Here is a 10,921-nt window from a genome sequence, read left to right on the forward strand (position 1 = left end):
ACTGTGCTATGACAGATTAATTGGATTATAGTTGCGTTTAGCCCAGATTATGTCCTGCACGGGGAGGAAGATGATGACACAGATGGATTAAATTAGAGAGAGCAACAGCGATGGCAGCGGCTCTTAATTGTGCGGAGAGGAAAAGCGGCGGCTGGGAGGGGATGACGAACTGGGGACGTTTCCTGCTGCTTGTTTTTGAAAAATATTATTGTCTCTTACTCATTCTGCAACTATTTGGGTTTTTATCTGCAGGTCGTTTGTCACGGTTCGGTTCATTCATTACAAAGACCAGAATCACTGACTCTTTTTATGTTTTTATCGTTTTAAACAGCATGAATTATGACATTTAAACATTTTATATGGCACCACTTCCACTTGCTTTGGGTTTGAAACTAAAACTTGATTCTGATTCATATCTTTCAGGCTTTGGATTCAGTTCTGTTTTTCTCTTCTTTGTTATTTTGTGCTTTTCTTGTTCTGCTTGTTTTGTTTTATATATTTTATTAAATTATTCCAGAAGTTAAAGTTGAATTGAGACGATTAATCAACAAATTTAATAACTCAGGGAACATACTGTACTCACCAATATTTCTTTATTAATAATCCTTTTATATAAGTTTTTTCAGGAAAACTGAATTTTGTGTTAACAGCCACAAGTTATTATCAAATAAACACTTAGCATGTTACTAAAATAAATCCACTTTTTTTAATTGAATCACTAAATAAATACATAAAAGACGAACTGCTGGTTCAACCTGCGATGGTAGATTTATTATTTTATTAAAAATATGTGACAAAACAAACCAGTTTCTCACCAAAAGAGCCAAAATGTAACCTCTGATTTTACTTTGATGAACATTTTTACTAAACTGAATTTTCAATGTTCATAGATTTCATTTAATTTTTTTTTTATTTTGTTGCATCTGCTATAATTTTTCTTTTAGCTTGTAGCTGCTCCAGTAGCATATAAATAAAAAGTCCCTGCATCTGTAACTCTGCGCTGCGCCGTGTTCGCGGCGGCCAGCTGCTACCTGGCCGTAGCGCTGACCTCCGACCCCGCCGCTCGCCGCCTGGCAGAAGTAACTCGACCCGCCGGGCTCTGACAGATGCGATTTCACGGCGACATCCAGATGTTCGCTCTGAGCTCAGAAACGGAGCCACGCCGGACTCCAGCGCCGTGAATCACATCCCCTCGTTTATCGCAGCGTCCGACTGTTCCTGGATTTATAGGGAGCGTCGGCTGCAGCTTCCGAGGGGCGGAGCGGCGAACAGCCGAGGCTTTGGGAACGCCGGCCGGTGGGAACACGTCATACGTTCGCCATTTCACCATCAATTAGTACCAGAGTGTTTAGAGCCGACTTTTAATAACATTAATAGAACAAAGTGACCTTCCTTATCAAGCAGAGAGATGAACCGTTTCAATATTGTCCTTTAAGGTGTTGTTGTTTCCGGTCATTTAATTCGTCTCTGTCTGAGGTTCTGAACTGGGAAAACGTGGTGTGCTACGTCTGGGTCAAAGGTCAGCCTCTGCCTCAGTTTGAGTGAGTGGGCGTTTGGTTCAGAAGTGACAGCAGACGGACAGACGGACACGAGGGCTTTGATCCGACTCAGAAACACTGGCTGGGTTTAGAACAGAATGAGTTTAAAACTTTAATATGTCGTTGGAAAAACACAATTAGACAATTTTGGTGTTTTCATTCTATTAAAATCACATGTCAATCAATCAATCTCATTTCAGCTCAAAGTGCTTTATAGCTTTAAAAAACAAAAATCAAAACACTAAAACAATTCAGCTTCATTTAGCTGTCTATTTTGAAGATAGACAGTGAAAGATAAACTTACAGCAGTGAGTTGTGTTAACGAGAGTCGATCAGTTCTGATCAATAGTCCAATATGATGACTTATGACCTGGAAAACCCGCTGAGAGGAGCCGGAAAATGTTGCAAGGCGACAGAAAACCTGAGTTTTTCTGCTTATTCTAGGAACGATGGGTGGATTGGTGGAGCACCTACACATTCATGATGAGCGTTTTCCTGCCCTCCTCCTAACATAAATCTTCCCCTGAAAGAAAGAAATACTCCAAGGCTTTGCAAACAACTGAAGGTCTGGAGGAAGCGGCTCCAAGTCACAGGCTGCAGAAGAAGCTCTGAGGTCAAAGGTCTTATTCCTGCAGATGAAACGAGTCGGGGAATCAAACCGCCGGCTGCTGCGTCTTCCTGTCAGATCATCTAACTGTAAATACGACCGAGCAGCAGCAAGGACGACCGAGCTCTCGCAGCCGCTCTCAACACCAAACAAGGCCGGAGAATTGGGTGTAAGAGGCTTATTAGCTGCAAAGCTGGAGTTCGGTGAAAGCTTTGGGAGGATGTAAACGGATGTACGCACACGCAGGAGCCGCTGGAACAAGTGTTTCTGCAGAGGAGTGGCGCCGAGCACAACCACCAAATTAATAATGAATAAAACACCTTGTGCTCTCTCGGGGATTGCTACATCTTTCTCTGATTTACTCGGCTGAATATTCACAAACACACATTCCCAAAGCTAAATCTGTGATTGTGATAAATGAGCTACACTAAAACTGGACAGACACTTGTCTTCGGTTACCATCCTGCTCTCATCTGCCTCCTTATTTAGGTGGGATTATGCAGCCCAAAGCTCTTTTTCTTTCTCGCTAATTTACTCGTGTGTTGGTTGGCGTCTCCAGGGACGGCTACAATAGATTAGATTTCAAGGCAGAGTCAGGGAAATGCAGCCCAGTCATGCAGATGCTTCCTGACTGACGCCGCCGTAAATTAGCATGTGGAGCCATGACTATGCATGATCCGACGCCCAGAGGCCCGGGCAGCCCAAGGCATTCCCATCATCATCATTACAGCCATCGTGCAGCAGCAGGTGTTTTATGCTAGCAGCTTCATACGGCGCCAAGCGGTTCATCCGAAACTACCTTCTGCCTGCATCCTGGAGCCTTACCGAGCTTTCCTTTAAAATTCATCACCAAACTTTCTCTAACTTTCTGTCTCTCATCAAAAATAGCAGCATTAATTTAAGATGGTTGGAAGAAAATAAATTAAGCAAGATAATTACATTTTCAGCAAGGTTCAGAGTGTCGTCCTGTTTTATCCACAGGGTGATGGGTGGCTGTGTTTTCATTAGAAATGTCAGCAAAACTTTGTAGAAAGTGCAAAAATCTATTTAAATAAGAAAAGCAATTAAAATCACACATAAATACGTTCATTCATACCGTGACTCATTAAAAACATGCAGCACCATCCTCCTCCTACCACTTCCTGTTTGTCTTCTTTGTCGATTTCGCCAGTAGAAACGTTCGGTTGTAGATCATGTGACTCGTGAGATGAGAAAAAGGTGTTTCCGCTGCAGTTTTGAGAAAGACACCAACGGTGATGCAGCCGATAAACTCCCTCATCTCAACACAAACATGTCTCCAGTAAGCAAATTAATTTTTATTATTCCAATTTAAGCAATTTGTGGTGAATGGAAACACAGCTACCGTTGGAGTATCCAGTTTGTTAAAGTTTCAAGTTGAAGCTGAAAATTCAACATATCTGCAGCGCTGATATGTTGAACCTCAGTGAAACAAACCCTCAGCATGATTCTGCCACCACCATGTCTGACAGTTCTTCGACACGGAAGCGTCAGCATGACTCTTATAGTCTCAAATGAATTATTATTGTTGCAAAATAATTGTATTGTTTAATTTGAGGGCGATTTGTTTAATCAAGCAATTTGTTTTTAAAGATAGATTTAATTACAAACACAAGTTTCTTTGCACCTTAAAGAACGAATTGCATTCATTCCCACAACTAAACACTAAAAACACAAGCTAAATTTTCACATCTATTTTATTTTGAATACACTCTCTTTTTTAATATTTAAGAACTAAATACAAGGGGAAAAGCACAACTCATAAAAATTTACAGTAGGTTCTCAATATTTGAGGTTTAATCAGTTAACTGAGATTTATCTCCCGTCTCGTCCTTCTTTGTGCTCTTCTAGTGTTTATAGCAGTAAGTCAGCGATTTACTGTAATAAAATGCTTTTTATGCATGTAAACCAAACAAACATCCTGAGAGTTTTAAGAGTTCAGTGTCATAAAGTCACGTCGACATCATGTCCTCCATAAACCCTGCAGGTTTTTCACCTCCAGCTTTTAACTGGAGGAAACGTTGATTGGAAATCATGCATTTAAAAAAAGGCTTAATTAAGGAGACAATGAGAGCTGATTGGACCCGACTCGCTCTGATGTTGTTGTGATCCGCAGAGCCGGGACCTCTGACTTAGTCTGGGATATAATCCACATTATATTTGCTGTTTTACATCAGGAAACCATAAAATCTGCTCATATTTCACGTTGTGAATAACACAAGTAATTATAGTTTTTATTACTGCTATTAAGAATAAGGAGGCAGCACACTGTTAACACATAAACACAAAACTACTTCAAAACGGCTGCAGATTCACTTCAGAGTTTTTCCATGTGGCCCAAAACTGAGTCTGCAGTGACTAATACAGAACATTTCATGATGGATCTGATCAGAATCAGTTTATATCCTGATCAGGACAAAATGTGATACTTACCAGTTTTCCAATTCATTAATTTGCCATAAATTAATATATTTTTTCCTGAAATGATTGATTATGACAGACATGTTATAAAGCCTACACAAATTCCTTCTATGTTTGTATTTTGTGGATTTCCTCGTTGCACGTCTGATCCCTCTGATTGTACCGGGCCGCAGTCGGACCTCTGGGAGGTTCTGAAAGCTTCTTCTAAACTGTTATGTTTGGCTTTCCAGATTAACCTGCTCGTATTGAATCTTCTGGACGGTTCAAATTCCTCTTCAAATCCCCAACCGGACTCCCAAACTGCTCCGGTCTTCTTTCAGCAGGACTTGGACGGGTCTTTAGACGTCTTTACCGTCACTTCAGCTGTCAGGAGTAAAACTGGGCCAAACGTCTGGGTTTAACGGGACAAATCCCCTTCAGGGTCCTGAGTGACCTCATGTGAGAGTTCAGTCATTTTAAGAGGGAAAAACTCACATTTTTATTCCATTTTACCCAAAACGTCTCCAATTGTATTGCTTTTATATCACATATGGTTTATAAAATTCATAATAAATATCCATATGTCAAAATATGTTGGAAAAAACAGGCATGTTTAGTTAATTAGTTGGTCTGAATCGATTTTAATTGATATTAAATCAAGTTTATTTTATACTGTCGCCTTCCTAAAATAATGGTTTGTGTTTTTTTCTTTTTTTGCCTGAAACACCTTTTGAAAAGAAATAGGTGATAAATTATTTTTTCTTTCCTAAAACAAGTTTTAGATTTTTTTTTTTTTCAAAAAATAACTTGGTGAAAAAATACATTATTTTAGGAAAGCGTTGATATTTTGAATGTGCTTACAAAAAATGAGCTTTTCAGTAATAATTGAGTTATTTGAACAAGCTGCTATTGTTTGTCTGAAACTAAAGATGAAAAGTATTGTTGCAGGATTTTGGATCTCAGGAAAAATTATCCAGCAGTAAATTCTATTTTTAAATCTAACTTTTGAGCTATTTTTGGACGATTTTTCCGTGTCTTTATCTCACGTAAAACGTCGAGGCAACCTGGGACTTCTCGCCTTCTTCAAAGCAAACTCTCCTCAGACTGTCAGGTGTAACTACTGGAGCCAGACACGACTGAAATGTGAATTTCTAGTGTCTTTTAAACAAATACTGAGGCTCCCAGACCTGAAATGCATTCGCTGGTTAATCCGCAAATCCACAGCAGAGAGAAACCGGCTGCTATCACTCCATCAAAGCGCTGCGGCTTGCAAACAGCCGACGAACACCCTCAGATAGCGCCGCTATCTGCTGCACGTCTCGGCATCAAGAGGAACAAAGACAGATGCCACAGACATAAAAGCCCAGAGATGCTATCTAATGTGTGAGGATGTCAAGCTGAGGTTGTTTATTATGAGGATGTGTTTGCGCAGAGTTCACAGAGGCTCGGCGGAGACTCGACACGCCGCCGTTCCCCTGCTTATTTGGCGGGTGAAAGGTCCCAGAAAGTCGGCAGCAGATGGTATTTATTTCTTTAGGAACTGTGAGCCTGGCTGGAGGAAAGTCCTCAGAGGTGAGTGCAGCTTGTTTGGCATATGGGTCACAAGTTTCCTCCCATCCCTCAAGTGTTAAAGGATTCAACAGGGAAGGCTGGAAATATTACCCTGTAAGTTTTTAACACAAGGAATCCCTTTTATAGCGGATAAGCAGATGAGGGAATAAATGTATAAATTTATCCCGGAGGACCCCAGGCAGGTCCAACATTCACATTGACATACTTTTTATTCCTTTAACCTTAAAACAAGAGGAGCTGCTGGCTCCCCTGGTAGTTAGTGGAGCATAAAAGATGTAGCAGCCTGGTAGGTAGCAGTGTTCACTCAGAAATATGCATAAGGGATGAATAATGCAGGGACAGACCATAAAAACCAGCCGGATACACATGATCCAACTTGGACAAATAATGGATTTGATGCTGAATTTGCTCAACTGCTGTTGTTGCATGAAGGAAATATGTGCATTACTGTTACTATTACAGGACTGATGCTGCGTTCACACCAAGCGTGTTTTTTGAAGGTCCAGCGCGATTTGAAGCGTTTGACGTCCAACATGTCTGAGTTAGAAAATCTGAACTTTCAGAGCGTCGACCGGCAGGCGGGGATGGGTTTTCTGAAACTGGAGGGTTAACTAAGCGTTGCTGTTTGCTCTCGTCCTAAAATCTACCACCAACCAAGATGTGGCTGCAGACAGGAACAGAAACGACGGCGTTGCTGCGCTTGCTAACTGGATGAAAAGAACTGGACGTTCGTGTCCCATGATGGATGTTTCAATGGTTCTGCTGGGTGAGCTCGCCACTTTGCCAAATCAACCCATATCTCAGCTCCTAAAACTCAACATCCATCGTTATTCACTGATTGGAGGAGGTTCCTGTTCCTCCAATCAGACGTCCATCCACTCCAGTTGTGTCCATTTCAGTTTCCACAACGTGTTTGGTGTCAATCCATCATCCTCAGGATTCTTCCTGCTACAATAAGACTAGAAACTAAAACACTACAAACATACAAAAGAGCAATAAGACTTGTGCTATCTTTTACTCGTCCTGTCCTGCAGTTTGCTGCTCTGAATTGTTGTCAACAGATTTACTTTCTCAAGTGGAGCATTACAGCTTTCACCATGATGCTCCTCTTGACATAAACAGCTCTGGAGAAAACGAAGCGACTGCTGCACCGAACCAAACTCTGACCTCTGAACTCTGCCTGAGTTAAAGCATCAGTGTTGTTGTTTCTAAATGAACATGAACTTGTTTTATTTGCTTTACTTGATTTGCTGATCATCTCTCATTTTCTGCTAACAAACACAAAATATCTGCTTGTCAGAGGTTTATTTTACTCAAAGCATAAAGAGTAAAATCAGAGAAACTGATCATTCTGCAGTGAGCTCTTCATTTTTTCCAGATAAAGAAACTTTATTAGAAGTTGCTTTGGATTTAGTTAAAGTGTAACGGACACAAAGACAATAGAGAGAGGAATGCATGGAAGAGAAGGAGATAAACATAAATGAACCTGGTCACACGAGCAGGAAAATTCACTCTATTAAAGATGACGCAGCAGAATGAGGGTCAAAGGGCAACTCTCACCTGGAACATGTTCCCGCTAGCAAAGACCCAAACTCCTGCTTAATGTCCTAATTATTATTCTGATTCCAACTTTAAGGATTTTCCATTTAAAAAATTGCATCCTGCATTTAATAAATTTGACCATCTTATAACTAAATCTCTCATCTCCTCCCTAAGCCTGAAAATGAAACCTGGAAATGAAGCCCAATAACTCAGGGTTGATTTTTCTGTCAAGTCAGCAGCTTTCCTCTGGTTCACCTCTTCCACCAACCAGAAGAAAAGCCTGTAAGGTCAGCGCTTTAAAGAGTTTCTCTTCCTCCAAAAGTGGCGCAGGAACAAGCGGCGTGATTATCTGAGTGCATGAGAGGAACGTTTCCCTTCCACGTCCAGCGAAGCTGCCAAACTGATCGCCGACAGCTGAGTGACATCTGGCAGCGCAGTGCAAACAAAACTCGCGCCCGTTTCTCCTGCTCCACAAAGGCACATTCAGCCTTTTTGTTTCCTCTGACTCCAACTTTAAAGCCTGGAGTCGACCTGTAAGCCGGAGAATTAGGGTTGGAGGCAAAACCGTGGCAGATGTGACGTCTAATTTCCCCTCGTCGGGTTTCCATGCCGGCCTCCGCTAACAAGGAGCAATTTGTAGGTCTCTCCTCAAAGAGGAGACGTCAGAATGAGCCCGACTCCCCCGAACCCGAAACATCACCTCCTCCATCAGCGGCCCAGTAACCCAGGTAATCTGGATCAGGAGAACTGAGTTTTTCCCGTTGATGGGAAACATTCCTCCCCTCTTATGATGCTCTGCGTTGATTAGAGGCTTAAAAGTACAATAACAACCGAGAAAGTGATCTGAGCTCTTTATAACTACTTTCTAAGGTTTTATAACAGGGATTTGGATAAGAGATCAAGAGAGCAAGAAAGTTTATGTGAGAAAAAGCTGGTAATTCTAGGCCTTTCTGTTGGCTGTAAACAAGTCGGTCACAAACTGCTGGAGCTTCACAGAAACGCATCGGACCCGTTTGAGCCTGAACGGGTCCGACACCAACAAAACACCAAAAATACACCATCAATACATATTGATCAGATCTGAAAACATCTGACATTTACATACTGACGTTCTGCAATACTTTATCTTGAACTCTTTTTTTTTTTTGAGATTTTTTGTCTTCTAACTAGATGGATAAGTTTGGTATGGATATTTTTAGCCTTATGGATCATATATATTGATCTTATTTCCTTTATCTGATGGCCATTCTTTAAAATGACACATTGCCTTTTGTTAAAAAATAAATTAATTAAACGGACGGATTTAGAAAAAATGTAAATTATTTGTATTTCAAACCATTTTTCAAAATGGCCGCCACCACAATAGTAATGGAGGATATATGTTTGTACTGAAATAAGAAGTTGACGTGACTTAAATTAGTGATACTTTATGAAAGTAACTAATGGTAAATATGAAAAACAAAAGGGTTTATAAAGGGTTTCTGCTCAGGGATTTAAATTTGTCTCATTTACTGGAGACTCAATAATTGTGGTTTGTGGATTATTTGGCGTTTTATGAAGTTTTTCACAGTTTTAAAATCATTTTCTGTTCATAGCAGCTTCTGTTTTTTTCCTCTTGTTAGTTTTCTCCTCCCCACACACCTGGTGATCAGACTCCCTGGTGTCGGTTGTGATCCGTCCTCATTAGGAACAAACCCTGGTTTTCTGTGTTTCCTGTCAGATTCCTCATTTTTCTCTCTGCTGTTATCTTGTGTTGCTTTTTAGTGTCTTTGATTTTCTGTCTTTGCAGCAGTCCAACCGTTTCTCAACTGCTTCTTGCATGCAGCGTTGCCTTTGGGCCCTTCACCGTATTCATGACAGCGACTCCAGGGACAGTCGCCGTCGATCCTCCTGCAAAACTTCTGCAGACTTTTCTTCGGTGGCATCAGCACGACGTTTTCTCCTGTACCTGTCATTGTTGGGTTTCGTCTTTGAACTTGTTTTGGAGATCATTTGATGCTGGTCCAACCAAACATAGTGAGAATTGAGACGAAACAGAAGTAAAAATGCCAGAGTTACATAAACACCAGACATTATATTTAATATTTAACATTTTAAGTACAATGTTGAAAGTAAAGTATCTAGTAAATCATCGTTTCTGGACTGGGGGAGGAAGCCAGAGGATCTTCCTGCAGATGTTCCCAGAGGTTTCTCAAAAAGAAACGGCAACCTGAAAAATTCAAAATGGCCGCCTAGGTGGTAAAGAAAAAATTATGTATGCAGTAAAACTGCGAGTGTTTATCACAGACAAATAATTTTGGTGTAAAATCATACATATTTGGACCCACAACAAAATGTATTTATCAATAATTTTCTGATCTTGGACTTTTTCTTTTTGGCAGATGGTTTTTCAAGATGGCCGTCTTGGTGTCCTTGAATTAAATAAATGTGTTTGGTGTCAAATATGTATATTTCTACATATTTTGCACCGTATAAATGATATAAAACTATTTTGTGGCGTTAAAGCAACCCACACATGCACAAGATAAAACCACGTTTTCCTTCCACTCAACTTTCCACTTCCATGCATGGCTACAGCACACCGTATTCACTTTGTAGCGTTTTGTCAATGTGGAATGTGTTGCCACATTTGCTTTAAAAATCCTTTTTTTTTGTATTATAATAATCTGAAAATTACTTTTGTAGTTTTCATTAGCAAAACATTTTAAAATAAAGACAAATAAATGAGTATGTTGGAGCAGTGTGATGAGTTCTTCTATTTTTCGTTGAATTATTGTAACAAATTATTTTCTAAATTATATTCTAATGCCTTGAGATGAGCTTGGAAAAAATAGCTTCATTGAAAAAGTAACAATAAATCGCTAAAACATTTGTTCAGATAGTGATAGAAAACAACCAGTTTCTGCACCTAAAGGCCTAATTCTGTCCTAATTTCCAAAAACAAACACTTTTAATGCCGTCTAACTCCCATAAAAAAAATCCAGAGATGTTTTTGTCTTTGCAAACAGGCTGCAATGTTTGCTGAACACACATCCCTGTCTTAACTTTTACTTTGCAAAATAATAATCACAAGGACGGCACTAACCTCAAATATGCACGCTCTCTCGGTTGTGTGGCAGCTTTAATGCGGCTCACAACAAACAGCAGATAAGAGCTGCAGAATGGCATGTTATACTAAATGAATCTGTTATTGTAGGGGAGGATTAAGTGAAACATTAGCGTGAATGGAAATACCTCCTGCTGT

This window comes from Poeciliopsis prolifica, unplaced genomic scaffold (assembly GCF_027474105.1).
Source record: "Poeciliopsis prolifica strain line A6 unplaced genomic scaffold, Auburn_PproV2 SCAFFOLD036, whole genome shotgun sequence".
In the NCBI taxonomy this organism is placed as follows: Eukaryota; Metazoa; Chordata; class Actinopteri; order Cyprinodontiformes; family Poeciliidae; genus Poeciliopsis; species Poeciliopsis prolifica.